This window comes from Cavia porcellus, unplaced genomic scaffold, assembly GCF_034190915.1.
Source record: "Cavia porcellus strain 051 isolate PalLab524CR breed Dunkin Hartley unplaced genomic scaffold, mCavPor4.1 scaffold_26, whole genome shotgun sequence".
Taxonomy (NCBI): domain Eukaryota; kingdom Metazoa; phylum Chordata; class Mammalia; order Rodentia; family Caviidae; genus Cavia; species Cavia porcellus.
The window spans coordinates 21825228-21837356 of record NW_026947509.1 but is presented as its reverse complement, the minus strand read 5'-3'; the positions used below and the strand labels follow the sequence as shown (position 1 = coordinate 21837356).

The following is a 12129-nucleotide window of genomic DNA, read 5'->3' as shown; positions in this document are numbered from 1 at the left end:
CTTGGCTTTCTTGATTGGTGGGCCTAGAAACGCCAGTTATCACAGAGCAGAGTGAAAGTTTTGCCTAGACTCACACACTGACTGGGTATAGCAGAAACTCATAACTGGATCAAAATTGTGGCCTCAGTTGGATGTGATGGCATATACTTTTAATCCCAGCACTGGGAAGGCAGAGGCAGGAAGACAGCTGTGAGTTCAAGGATATTATTAACTAGGTAGCCAGAGTGTGTTAAAAAAAAAAAATTACTATGGCCTCTCCCTGCATTTAAAGATATCATTTTCTTTCTTTATTTTTTTGAGACAGGATCTCACAGTGTAGCCCAGGCTGCCCTTTAACTTGCTATGTAGCTCAGCTCCCCTGAGCTTAGTATAGCCCAGGGTGGCCTTAAACAGGTCTCTGGCCTCAGCTTGAGTGCTCAGAATACAGGCATGTGTCACCACGCCCACCTCTGAATTTTACCTTTTGTAGCTAAAAGAAAGGTAAAATAACAGTAATCCTTATTTCTCCATTTCAATTCTACTTATCTCTTCTGCATCTCTCTCCCTGATCCCTCATAAATATTCAGGGAATGCTAGAATGCTTACTTCACAAAAGCTAAGTTTTGTCCAAAAGAGAGAAAATGAATATTATAGCAAATAAAATAGACAAGTAGAAGAAATGTCATAGAGGGTAAAGAAAACAATGGTTGGGGCTGGGGATTTAGCTCAGCGGCATAAGCGCCTGCCTTGCAAGCAGGCAGTTGTGAGTTCGATCCCCGGTACCGATAAAAAGGAAAAAAAAAAAAAAAAAAGAAAGAAAACAATGGTTAAGTCAGAGGGAAAAAAAGAGGGAGAGAGGTAGAGGCAGAGGCAGAGAAGTAAGGAGGAGGATAAAGGGGATCCTGATATACATATAAAAACATTGGTCTCTTCCAGGCCTGCAGCTCCAGCACTCATTGGGAAACTGACTCCAGTGAGAGGGGGGGCAGCAGAAGGGGGTCTGAAACCTTGCTGTCTCATGTGGGCACGAAGAAATTGGGCAAGATGTGCAGAAAAAGGGGGAGGGCTCATAGGCAGGGGTAGGCAGGGGTAGGCAGGGGGCAGTAGGCACATGTGCATGGTTATTGACCAGTGCTGTGCTGTTTGCTGTTGGCAGGGGCTGGTGTCCAGGGAGACGCCTCCTGCCTAGCCTCTCCCTCCTTGGATGACTTGGAAAGTGTTAGATATTTTGGAACAGCAGCGCAGAGCTGTTTGATATCACAGTGCATGTGCTGGAGAGGCACAAGAGGGGTCCTGTTCTACATAGCTCAGGCTCAGCCAGCTCAGCACCCTTCTTCAGTGTGAGGGCTGGGGTTGTGCCTTGTGCCCTTGAATTCAGATACAAGATCCTCTAGCACTGGGGACCTCTACAGAACACGGTGATCTTCCTGAGTATGGAGAAAATCTCAGGCAGCTCTGCTACAGTTATTTGAAAGGATGTCACTGTTTGTTTTGTTTTGTTGTTTAACAGGGGATCAAACTCAGAACCTTGCACCTGCCAGGCAGGCACTTGTGCCACTGAGCTACAATCCCTGGCCCCCTGGAAGGGTACCATTGTAAAAGGATCATTAAATCTTTCTGGTTCTTTGACCTGATGAGAACCTATGTGATGCAGTGAGTCAATTAAATGCTATTAACAACAAGTACTACCAGAGGTTGAGCATACTTACTCTGTAAACCCAAAATCTAAAATGCAGGCTGGGGGTGTAGCTCAGTGGTACAGTGCCTGCCTTGCCTGGGTAAGGCACTGAGTTTGATTCCTGCACTGTAAACAAACAAAAAATCCAGAATGCTCCAAAATTTTAAACATTTTATCTCCCAAATCTGAAACTGAGAGGTGTCTGTGTGTGTGTTGGGGGAGAGGGGTACTTAGAATTGAACCGCTATATCACTAGCTTTTAAAAAAAAAAAATGAGATCGGGCCCTGCTAAACTGCTAAATTGCCTGGGCTGGGTGTAGCTGGGCAATCCTTCTGTCTTGTAGGGGTCCACAAATTCACAGTGGTTAGTTTTACATACTTCCCTAAAGGATAGGTTTGGGATTACTAGTATCAACCTTTTGAGATTTCCCATTATCTCACCTCTCCCACCTTCTAAGACTAAGATCTAAGACTAAATCTAAGACTAAAGACATTCCAGGGCAAAATTCTCATTAGTTTAAAATCACCACCACCCTCTAAATGATGATACTCCCTCAGATTATCATGTGCACCCCATTAAAAAAGGCTAGTTTGAGTGTCATTGTCTGTGCCCATCCGGAAACACTCATCTCCCAGCCCCCCTTTTATGCATTACTAAATTTGTTTGTTTTTGTCTTCATCCTTCACTGTACCCCTCATACAGGGAGTTGGGGATATTGGCCAGGTCCCCAGTACTGCCTCAACCTCCCAGACTGTTGTGATTATAGTCATTTACCACCACACCTGGCCAAAAATCTGAAACTTTTTTGAGCACCAACATGCCAATTCTGTTAGCAAATTCCATACCTGGCCTCATGGGATGAGTCATAGACAAAACAGAGGTGCACTAAAAATACTGTGTAAACTTACCTACACGCTGTCTGTATATGTTATATAGTAAACACAAATGAGTTTTGTGTTTAGAATTGGGTCTCCTCCTGAAGATACTTGAAGTAAACATTCCAAAATGTAAAATATTTCCATGCCAGATGTGGTGGTGCACATCCATTGTGTGATCCCAAGTGGAGGCAAAAGTGGAACTTGGCAGCCTAAATACAGCGCCTCTGCTGTTGGGTTAACTTATAATCTTCTGAGTTCTGGCTGGTGTGTTTTGAATAAGACCTGAGTGTTACTCTGCCCTTGTGTGTCCCATTCAGCATATGTGCTTTGCTCCGAGCGAGCTGGAATGTGCTAGACTGCCACTGGGGGTTTGTTTAGCATAAAAAGGGCCACTAAACCAGGTGTGGTGGCACATGCCTGTAATCCCAGCACGTGTTCAAGGCCAGCCTGAAGTACACAGGAAGACCTTGTCTCAAACCACAAAAAACAAAGATGGGCTGGAACAGGACCACTGCTTTGTGCAACTCCAGGGGGCGCCACTCACACTGCATCTATGTAGGGCTATTGGCCGTTCTGTGAGTGTTGTGAGGTTAAGGTTATCTGGATGATGATATTGTGCCTAGCTGGGGAGACCTGACCCATGGGCAGGTCTCTTGAAGGTGACATCTAGATTTATGTATCCACGTTAGCATATAATCTTCATCAGGTATGTTCATGGCCCTGGGTTCAACTCCCGCACTAAAAACAAAATAGAAAAACTCACAGCCTTTAAAATCAGATCTGGAATCTGAGACTAGTTCTAGTTTTAAGACCTAAATGATTCTAGCCAAGTTGCTTAACACTTCAATTAAGTTTCTTTACACAGAGAATGGGAAATTATACCTCATGGAGTTGTGTCCATTGAGATGATCATTACTGAGATTGGCACTTTTGATGTGATCAATAAATGGAAATGATAACTATCTATCTACACGCCTTATTTCCTGAGTTGGGGAATATGCATGTTTATAGCCCTTTGTGCATTGGGGATGTGTAGCTGATGGCTGTTCAGGCGCCTTGGCGAATAGTCCAGGTGCCTGCTCTTGCCCAAGACCGATTTCCCCAGGCCCTCCGGTTACACCTGAGTGGACCCTGGGCTTTCGCGTCAGCGCAGGGTGCCCGGTGCTTGCAGTGTGCTGCTGCTGTGTTGCTGTGTGCTGCCTGTGCTTGGTGGCCGGCTGGCACTGGCGTGTTTGGGGTGGTGGTAATTACTGGGATGGCCCGGCCCTAATGAGTGTGATCTCGTTACACTCTCGCCGCCTCTAATGGAGCTAACCTCATTTCACAGCCATTAGAGATGGAGATGAGGCCCCGCCCATGGGTCCCACCAGCTGCAGCTTGGGCAGCCTCGGCGGCATTCTTTCCCTCTGGCTCGCCATTGCTCGGTCCCACCTCTCCTTCTCTGCTCCTCCCTCAGGTTTCCCTCCCCTGGTCCCCATTGTTCTTTTCCCTATCCGTCTTTCCTTCTCCCTTCTCTTTTCTCGTCTGTCGTCAGCCTCTTCTCCATTCCCGGCTTCCTCTCCCTACACTCAGGGCCCACCTGAATTTGTCCTCTACATTTCCAGTTCTCCCTCCTTTCCACTGCCTCCCCCCTCCTTCACCGCGGTTCTTCCCTCCCCCACACTGCCCTGTCTGGCCAAAGGACAAATCTCAAGGGGAAACCAGCAAAGACAAACAAGGAGCAGTGACTTCATTATCATCGTTAATTTGCCACTTCAGTTCCTCCCACAAGGGTCAAAGCCAGCACGGCTTGAACTCAGGACAGCTGTGGAGGCTGAGGCCACAGCCGGCTCTGCAGGTCTGCTGTGTGTCACCACCATCCCCCCCCATTCTTGGTGGTGGTGCTGCCCAGGCCCCTGCCTTTCTGTCTAAATTTTTATCTAGTCCTCACAACCTCCTCCCTCTTTCCTAATTTTTTGTCTTTTTTTTTGTACAGGGGATTGAACTCACAACCTCTTGCGTGCCAGGCAGGTGCTGTACTGCTAAGCTATATCCCCAGCCCTCCTTTTTCATTTAAAATGTGGACATCTCTCCACTTTTTTTTTTTTTTTTTTTTGGTACTAGGAATCGAACTCAGGACTTTGCACTTGCCTGGCAGGCACATGTGCCGGGGAGCTGTATCCCCCCCCAACACACCTCTTTTTTTTTTTGAGACAGGGTCTCATATGTATTCTGGACTGGCCTTAAACTCACTACCTATGTAGCCCAGGCTGGGCTCAAATTTGCAGTAATTCTCCTCTCTCAGCCTCCCCAGTGCTGGCCTTAAAGGCTTGCATCACAGGCAGGCTCTTTTCTTCCGTCTCTGTCACCCTTTCCTATTTCTCTCTGCCCAGTCTCTACTGACCCTTTCATGTCCTTCAGGGCTGTTATCTCTTTCTAACCTCCAGAGCACTTCTTTCCTTAAAGCACCAGTTTGTATCTCTAGGTGTTTAAAAGCCATGTAGTCTGAGGCAGCCACAGATGGAAAAAAGGCATTTGCAACCTAAACTGACCAGTGATACGGCAGACAGCTGTGAAGCCCCTGAGAGGGGGCAGAAACTCTGAGACCCAGATCCAAGATCCAAGAAAATGGAAGGGGAGATGGGGGGGGGTGTGGGGGGCGAGTGCAGGGGTATCTTAGGTTTTTGTTACTGATAAAAACAAATGAAAGACTGAGTAAGGGGGGCTGGGGGTTGGAAATGGCATTTACTCCATCAGTTCCTCCAGGGAAATGCAATCTAACACTCTGGTCCCACCCTCTGGCCTCCTTCACTCAGATGCCAAATGACTGGCAATTGACTCTTGACCTTTAGCTGAAGCCCAGCCCCAAAGGGAACAGCCCAGGGCAGTTAGCTGTGACTGGGGAAATGTCTACACATGAAGTAAAAATTTCTGGCTCACCCCCATCTGCCCCATTGACTTTGCACTTCGACATGTCCTGTCACAAAAGACCAGCCCGTACATGTCCACACTCTTTTCACAGGGGGCTCTTGCACACTCTGGGCCAATTATGTCCTAACTGCGCAAGTCCTTATCCTATGCCCACACCATTCCAGTGGCTCAACTGTCTTAGTGGAAATTAGAAAAAGACGCCTTCTACCAGATACATGCAGTCCCTACACTACTGTTGTAACATGGCCACAGAAGCACAGGATTTCACCACGCTGGATGTCCTCTGAACTTTCACCCCTGCCTCACCAGCCTGGGCTGGAAGAGGGACAGGCAGACAGTTCCCTTGGGCTTTCAATACAGGGGAAGGGGCTCTGGGAAAGTGGGTGGTGGGATGCCTGAGCTTAGCGTGAGGAGCCTGAAAAGAAAGATGGAAAAATCAATGAAATGAGTTTCTAACGGTGAGGTAAAGGACTGCCGTGTCGACAGCCTGTCGCCTGCTGCAAAATATGAGCTGCCAAAGTCTGTGGCAGAGGCTGACAGTGTATACAGCCACTACTGTCCTTCCTTCAGGCCCTCACTCACCACCGCTTTCCCACATACGGCCTTTCTTATTATAGCCAGACTCTCTGAGGGTCTCGGCTCACTTTCACCTGTCTTCCCTTGATTTCTCAACTCTTTCAGGGTCTTTTGCAGAACAGGATAGGCCAGGCGTGGGAAGCCTACAGCACTGGTTCCACAGAAGGCTGTAACACTGAAAGCTCCACAAGGTTCAGCATCACAATACAATCCCTGACTTGATTTGGTACACCTTTTTCCGCTATGGCTTTTGTGTATTTAGATCCCTCTGTTTCTGCAGGTACCACCTTGAGAGTTGTGGTGAGCTCTGTATCTCATCTCTCCCTCTTCTTGGTGCTTCTAGATTCTTTCAACAATGGGCAGTCAGAGTTGGGTGTGGTGGCACATGCCTGAAGCCTGTAATCCTAGCCAGCACTCTTGGAGGCTGAGGCATTTGAACAGGATCAGGTTCAGATCCAACCTGGGCAGTCTGGTGACAGACTATCTGTGAGTGTGTGCATGGGCGTGTGTGTATGTGTGTGAGCGTGCATGGCAGATTCATTTATAGTTGCATGATTAGGAATGGGGTAAGGATACTACTTTCAATTCAAATTATCTACTCTCCTTGGAAACCTTTTCTGGAAACCGCCTCTCTTCTCTGTCCTCCTCCACATCTTCCTCTGGGGCTCCTAGGACTGTTCATTCATGTTTTCTTCCCGATCTATTTCCTGATAAGCCCCTAGAGTCAGCCCTGGCCTCAAGTGCACCCCTAACTCTCTGTCTCAGGCTTTATTGTTATGTCAGGTTAACTTCCTTCCAGCTCTTCTCTCCAGTTTCTGTTGGCATTTGCTTAGTAGATATTAAGTCTGTTTTGTGTGGCAGGCACTGTGTTAGTGCTACTAGAAACTAGCTGGAGGGGCTGGGAATTTAGCTCAGCGGCATAAGTACCTGCCTTGCAAGCAGGCGGTCGTGAGTTCAATCCCCGGTACCAATAAAAATGAAAAAGACAAAAAAAAAAAAAAAAGAAACTAGCTGGATACGGGTGTGCATGCCTGTAAACCTAGCACTTTTGGAGGCTGAGGCAGGAGGATCTCAGATTTGAACCCAGTCTTGGTAACTTAGTGCAATCCTAATGAATAAAAAAATACATTTAAAAAAAAAAAGGATGGGGATATAGTTCAATGTGAAGGCCTTGGGTAAAAAGAAACTAGACAGATGCAGCCCCTGCTCAGGTGACCAATGTGACTCACACCAGTAGGCTTAGTCTCTCAGACCAAAGGAATTTTTTTCCTTTCCTCCATAGCCAAATTCCACTGTACCCTCTGGCATTTCAGAACCCTCCCTTCCTCTGTGCAAGCATCAATTTACATTCCACCACAGCTCTGATACTTTTTCTTCTGCACTTCTAGCTTTAGCCTCCATTCCTAAACCCAAACCCAGGGTTCTTCTAACATTTCGACAAGTCTCCTCCCTGTCACAAAGCCTTTCTTGTCCATTCTGCAACTGCCACTTCCAGTTTTCTTCCATCTTTGCCTGCCTTTCGGCCCTACCATCTGACTTCAACACCTCCTTCTCCCTAGGTGTCTTCCTCTTACTCCTGTCAGGCTCTAGCAAACCTCAAGCACAAACAAGAGGGGCTTTTGATAATTGTTGTTTTCAGCTAGAACAGCTCCAGGGAAGGAAGGTCAAGCTAAGAGGGTAGGAACTGTACAGATCCAACTAGGACCAGGCCTCAGCCCATGTATGATGATACAGCTTCCCAGCAAAGCAGCAAGTTGTTCCTGTATAGGTCTCAAGGTAACACCAGCTGCCTCTGACATCACAGAGGGAGGAACCCTGTCAGGTTGCCAAGGCAACACCAGCAATTTATGACATCAGAGGCTTGAGGTCTTTGGTTGTCAGGGGGCCAGGAAGATTCAAGTTCCTGTCATTACAAGTAAATGGGAATTCTACTTTTTCATCTCATTGCTTGTGTTCTCCTGGCCTGGAAATGAAGTGCAAAGGCCTTTGGAAGGAGACTGAGTGATGAAGCTACTGGAACGAGAGGTTTTCTATCCTCTCCCTTCACTGGCTATCCCTGTACTTGCTTTCCCTCTCACGGACAGCTCTTTCTGGAGGCCTAGTGGTATTTCTGCTTTGCCGTTTCCCCCCCAAATCATCTACCCTCCTGCAGTGCTTTCTGCATCCGTCAGTCTTCCTCCTTCTCCACAGTCCTCCTCACCCAAGAGGCATTTGTTTCCTTTGATATCTCATCCTCTCCTCTTTGCCTCCTACCAGGCTCCGCGAGGCTCTGATCTGCTTCAGCACTCTCGCCTTTGCTATCCACTTACCTTCTTTGTACCACACTCTTCTCCTACCTCATTCGTCAAGTCCTCCCTTCCCCCATTTTACCACATTGTATTCACTTGATATTGCTTTTTTGTTGACTGCTCTTTAGGAATATTCTATCATTTCTCTTCTTTCCTTCTGCATAGCTATTAACTTGTATCCATTTCATTCTCCCAATTTTTCATTAATCACCCCTCCACTCATCCCCTTCCCCCCATTCTGCATAGATTTTCTTCCTTTGCTCGTCTCTCATGTTGTACATTTCTCTACCCTATGTGTTGATTGTACTCATCCTCCCCTTCCCTTCTGTAATTCTGGTCACCTCTGAAATCCTCTATCATGTGCACATATCCACCTTCTTTTACCCTTGGAAGCTCTGAGGTCTAGAAAAAATGATGGGCTCAAAACCAAGATAAACTCGCCAGATCCTTTATCTACCTTTACCACATTTCTTTAGGCTGAATGAGCATGGCCCCTTGAAGAAGACAGCTACTCTCACAATAATAAAAAGTGCCTCACAAAGAATGGTGCTGAATCCAAATATGATAACAGTGGGGGCCTAAGAGGAAGATGAACTAAAAAGTAAAGAAAACAGCCACTGATATTTAGAACGAACTGAAAATGGGGGCATCTGGGCAGGGTGGAGCTTAGAGTCCTAGAGAATGTCCCCTTACAAAATCAAAGTTGACAGTTAACTGACATAATGGCACTGATTGATGAAGGGGTTATATGCCCCTAGAAGCCCATTAAATTGATTTCTTGGCCTGTTTATGTGCCTTCACAAACCATATCCCCACCCCTCCCAGCGGCCTGTCCGTGGTATCTCCTACGCTAGGGTTAAAACGCTGGGCAACAGTGTGAGGGATAAGAGGAACTTAGGGTGACCAAGGAGAAGAGGTAGGGAGAAGGCAGATTATGGGAACAAAGGTGGTGAATAAGCAAGGATTACTCTGCAGGATACCAGAATAGAGGAAAAAAAGAAGTAAAACAGGAAAATGAAAAAAAAAATGGTAAAGTGAGGAGAGAGGGAAAAGAATTAAGTCAGCACACAAGAGGTTGGTGGAAAGCGGGCACATGACACAGACCACAAGGTGAGATCTTGATGGGAGACAGACACATGGCAAAAGGAGACAGTCAACACGCTAAGGAAGTTCCAAATCCTCCCTAGTGAATGGGAAGAGGAGGCTGTTCTGGCCGAAAAGACACTGGATTCTTGGCGGGGGTGAGGGGTGGGGGGGGGAGCGGGGGGCACATCTGCTTCATCCCCGACTCTTCAGGCCCCTGACTAGTGGCTACCACAATCATAATCATGGCTGATAAGCAAACTCCTAAGTAGCACGGAAAAGACCAGCGATATCTGGACCTACCCTGAAGGAGAGGGCATGGAGTCCTAGCTGGCCAAACAGGCAGCCAAGGCGTGACACATAGTGACAGGGACACACAGGGAGAAGATCACTCGGATGGGAAGGTTCACAGCAGAGACAGTGACACACAGAGCTGGAGATGGATGGGGTAAGGAGACGATGTGAAGATCGGCAACATCGACCAGGGACATATGACAGGGATCAGCTGGGCTACAGGCACAGCGAAAAGCGTGGTACAGTGCTCAAAAATGATGGGACTACTTATAGAGAGGGGCAGCTGAGCCACGGAGAGTGTGTGTGGGGGACAGCAGCACAAATACGCTTCACCTTGAATGGGGCTTCCTGTTACCTATTCATACCTTTTCAAAAAAAAAAAAAAAAAAAAAAAAAAAAAAAAAAAAAGCAGCTCAACTTCAGGTGGAAGGAGGAAGGAGGGTATCCATGTCCCCTCCGCCCCGCACCCCAGCGCACTAGCCCATCCATCAGTCCTACGGCCGCCGTTCCTCCCCCATCCCGCAGCCGACGGGGGGCCGCCGCGACTCGGGCCGCTCCGAGCTGACAGCTCGGAGCCCTCGCACTCACCCGGCCTCCCCTTCCCTCCGGGAACCCCGCGCCCCGCGCGGCTCGGCGCGATCCGTCCAAGCTCTCGCTACCTCCCGTCCGTCCGTCTGCCGGCCCGCCTTCCCGTCCCCGTCACCCTCTGTCCCAATCCCCGCCCGCATGCTTCTCCCCCATACCCCTGCCCCCCTCCCCAGGCTCTCGGTCTGTCGGTCCGTCTGTGTCCCCTCCCCCAGCCTCTTCCCGTCCCTCTCGTCCCCTCCAGCAGCAGTATCCGAGCGCCTCCTCTCCCCTCGATCTCCAGCTTCCAAAGAGCAAGGAAGGGAAGAACAGTGAGAGGGAGAGGAGGAAAAAAAAAGAGGAAAAAAAAAACCCCAGCAGCATCGGAAATCGATGCACTTACACCTCAGCTGGAAGCAGGGACGGGAGTCGAACCGCGGCCGCCGAGCAGCGCGAGGCGGGGAGGGGAGGGGGCGGCTCTTGGAAGGGACTTCTCCGATGTGTTGATTCCTTTCCCCCCTCCTCCTCCCTCCCTCCAGCACTCGCTCCGGGGCGTCGGGGACGGAGATGGAAAAAATAAATAAATAAATTCACAGCGGTGAGGGAAGTGAAGGAAAATAATCAATGCTATTTGGCTGCGGCTGAAGTGTTTTCCCAGCTTCGTGAGGGGGTTTCCATTGATTCACCCTGGGCACTAGCTCGCTCCCTGCCTCCTCCTCCTCCTCCTCCTCCTCCTCCTTCTTGTTCTCCTCCTCCTCCTCCTCCTCGCCCTCACTCCTCCGCCTCATTCACTGGCTGGAGCCGAAGCGTCCCACACAATGGAATAATCAATACCCAGGCGCCGGGGCGGCCCCACTGAGCAGGTGCAGCGGCTCGTCCGTCGCGATGCATGCCGGGAGTTGTAGTTTGCCCGCCTCCACCCTTTGGCCCGCAAGCGCTGCGCCCGCCCGCACCCTTCAACGCTAAAACACCGCGACGACCTGTGCTCCCGCTGCTTGCTGGCCAGGCCAACCTTCCGCCTCCTTAGACCTTGGTGCAACCCCACCCGGTGCTTGAAAAGAAGGCAGATTCCTTTTACCTCTTCGTGTTCTCTCCTCCTCTTCCTCCCGTTTATAGAAACCATACGCTTTTTGTTGTTTTAAATCAGCTGTACAAGCTTTGGCTTCTGCCAGCTTGCCAGAGCTGCCGGGGGTCTGTTTTTTCCCTCTCCCCCACTCCCTTCTTATTTATTGAATTCATCTCCCTTCCGACTAGGGTACTGGAACCTGCTCTTGCACAGCAATCTTGGAGAGCTTCTGTCTCTTCCACGCAGTCACATAGTTCCCTGAGCTCTGTAGGAGGTTCTGGCTCCTGCTTTTCAGTTTATCAGCTCAGAAACACTGTATATTTCAATAATAACTTTTAAGATTTATTGAGTGTTCACAGATAGTTCCAAGCACTTTAACATACACTATGTAATCCTCATGAGACAGATACTATTAGTCCCACTTTACAGCTGAGGAAACCAAGGTACAAATAACCAGCCCAAGGTCACCCGGCCAATAAGTGACAATGCCAGGATCCAAATCTCAGTGGTCTGGCTTCTGAGTCCAAAGTACCTGCCTGCTAAGGCCTACTGCTCTAATAGCCTCCCCACCAAATTCACAGAGGAAGCTGGGAGAGAGGAGAAACTAACATTTTGAGTTTCTACTACATGACAGTTTGTTACCTGTGAGAGTCCTCATTTTACCAAGGACAAAGCAGTCTTAGGGAGGTGGCACAGTTATCCAAGGCCAAGCATTTGGGAAGCAGAGCTTTCCAGGTGTGTCTGTCTCTGGAGTCTAGTCTGGACGGGACCTTACACAAAAGGAAAACATGAGACATTTTTCTTGGTCCAAA

At 48.6% G+C, this 12129-nt stretch overlaps 1 protein-coding gene across 4 annotated transcripts in view; it reads right to left on the bottom strand.

The window, feature by feature from the left end:
• The window catches only part of Zfhx2 (zinc finger homeobox 2), a 31798-nt gene that overhangs the window by 18489 nt on the left and 1180 nt on the right, over positions 1–12129 (bottom strand). For 2 of the 4 annotated variants that reach the window (XM_063236879.1, XM_063236880.1), the window contains exon 1: positions 10655–10987. The gene's annotated coding sequence lies outside the window, so the exon portion shown is untranslated. Of the gene's footprint in view, positions 1–10275; positions 10403–10654; positions 10988–11959; positions 12088–12129 lie in introns of those variants that run through there. The other 2 variants (XM_063236881.1, XM_063236882.1) reach the window with 2 other exon arrangements.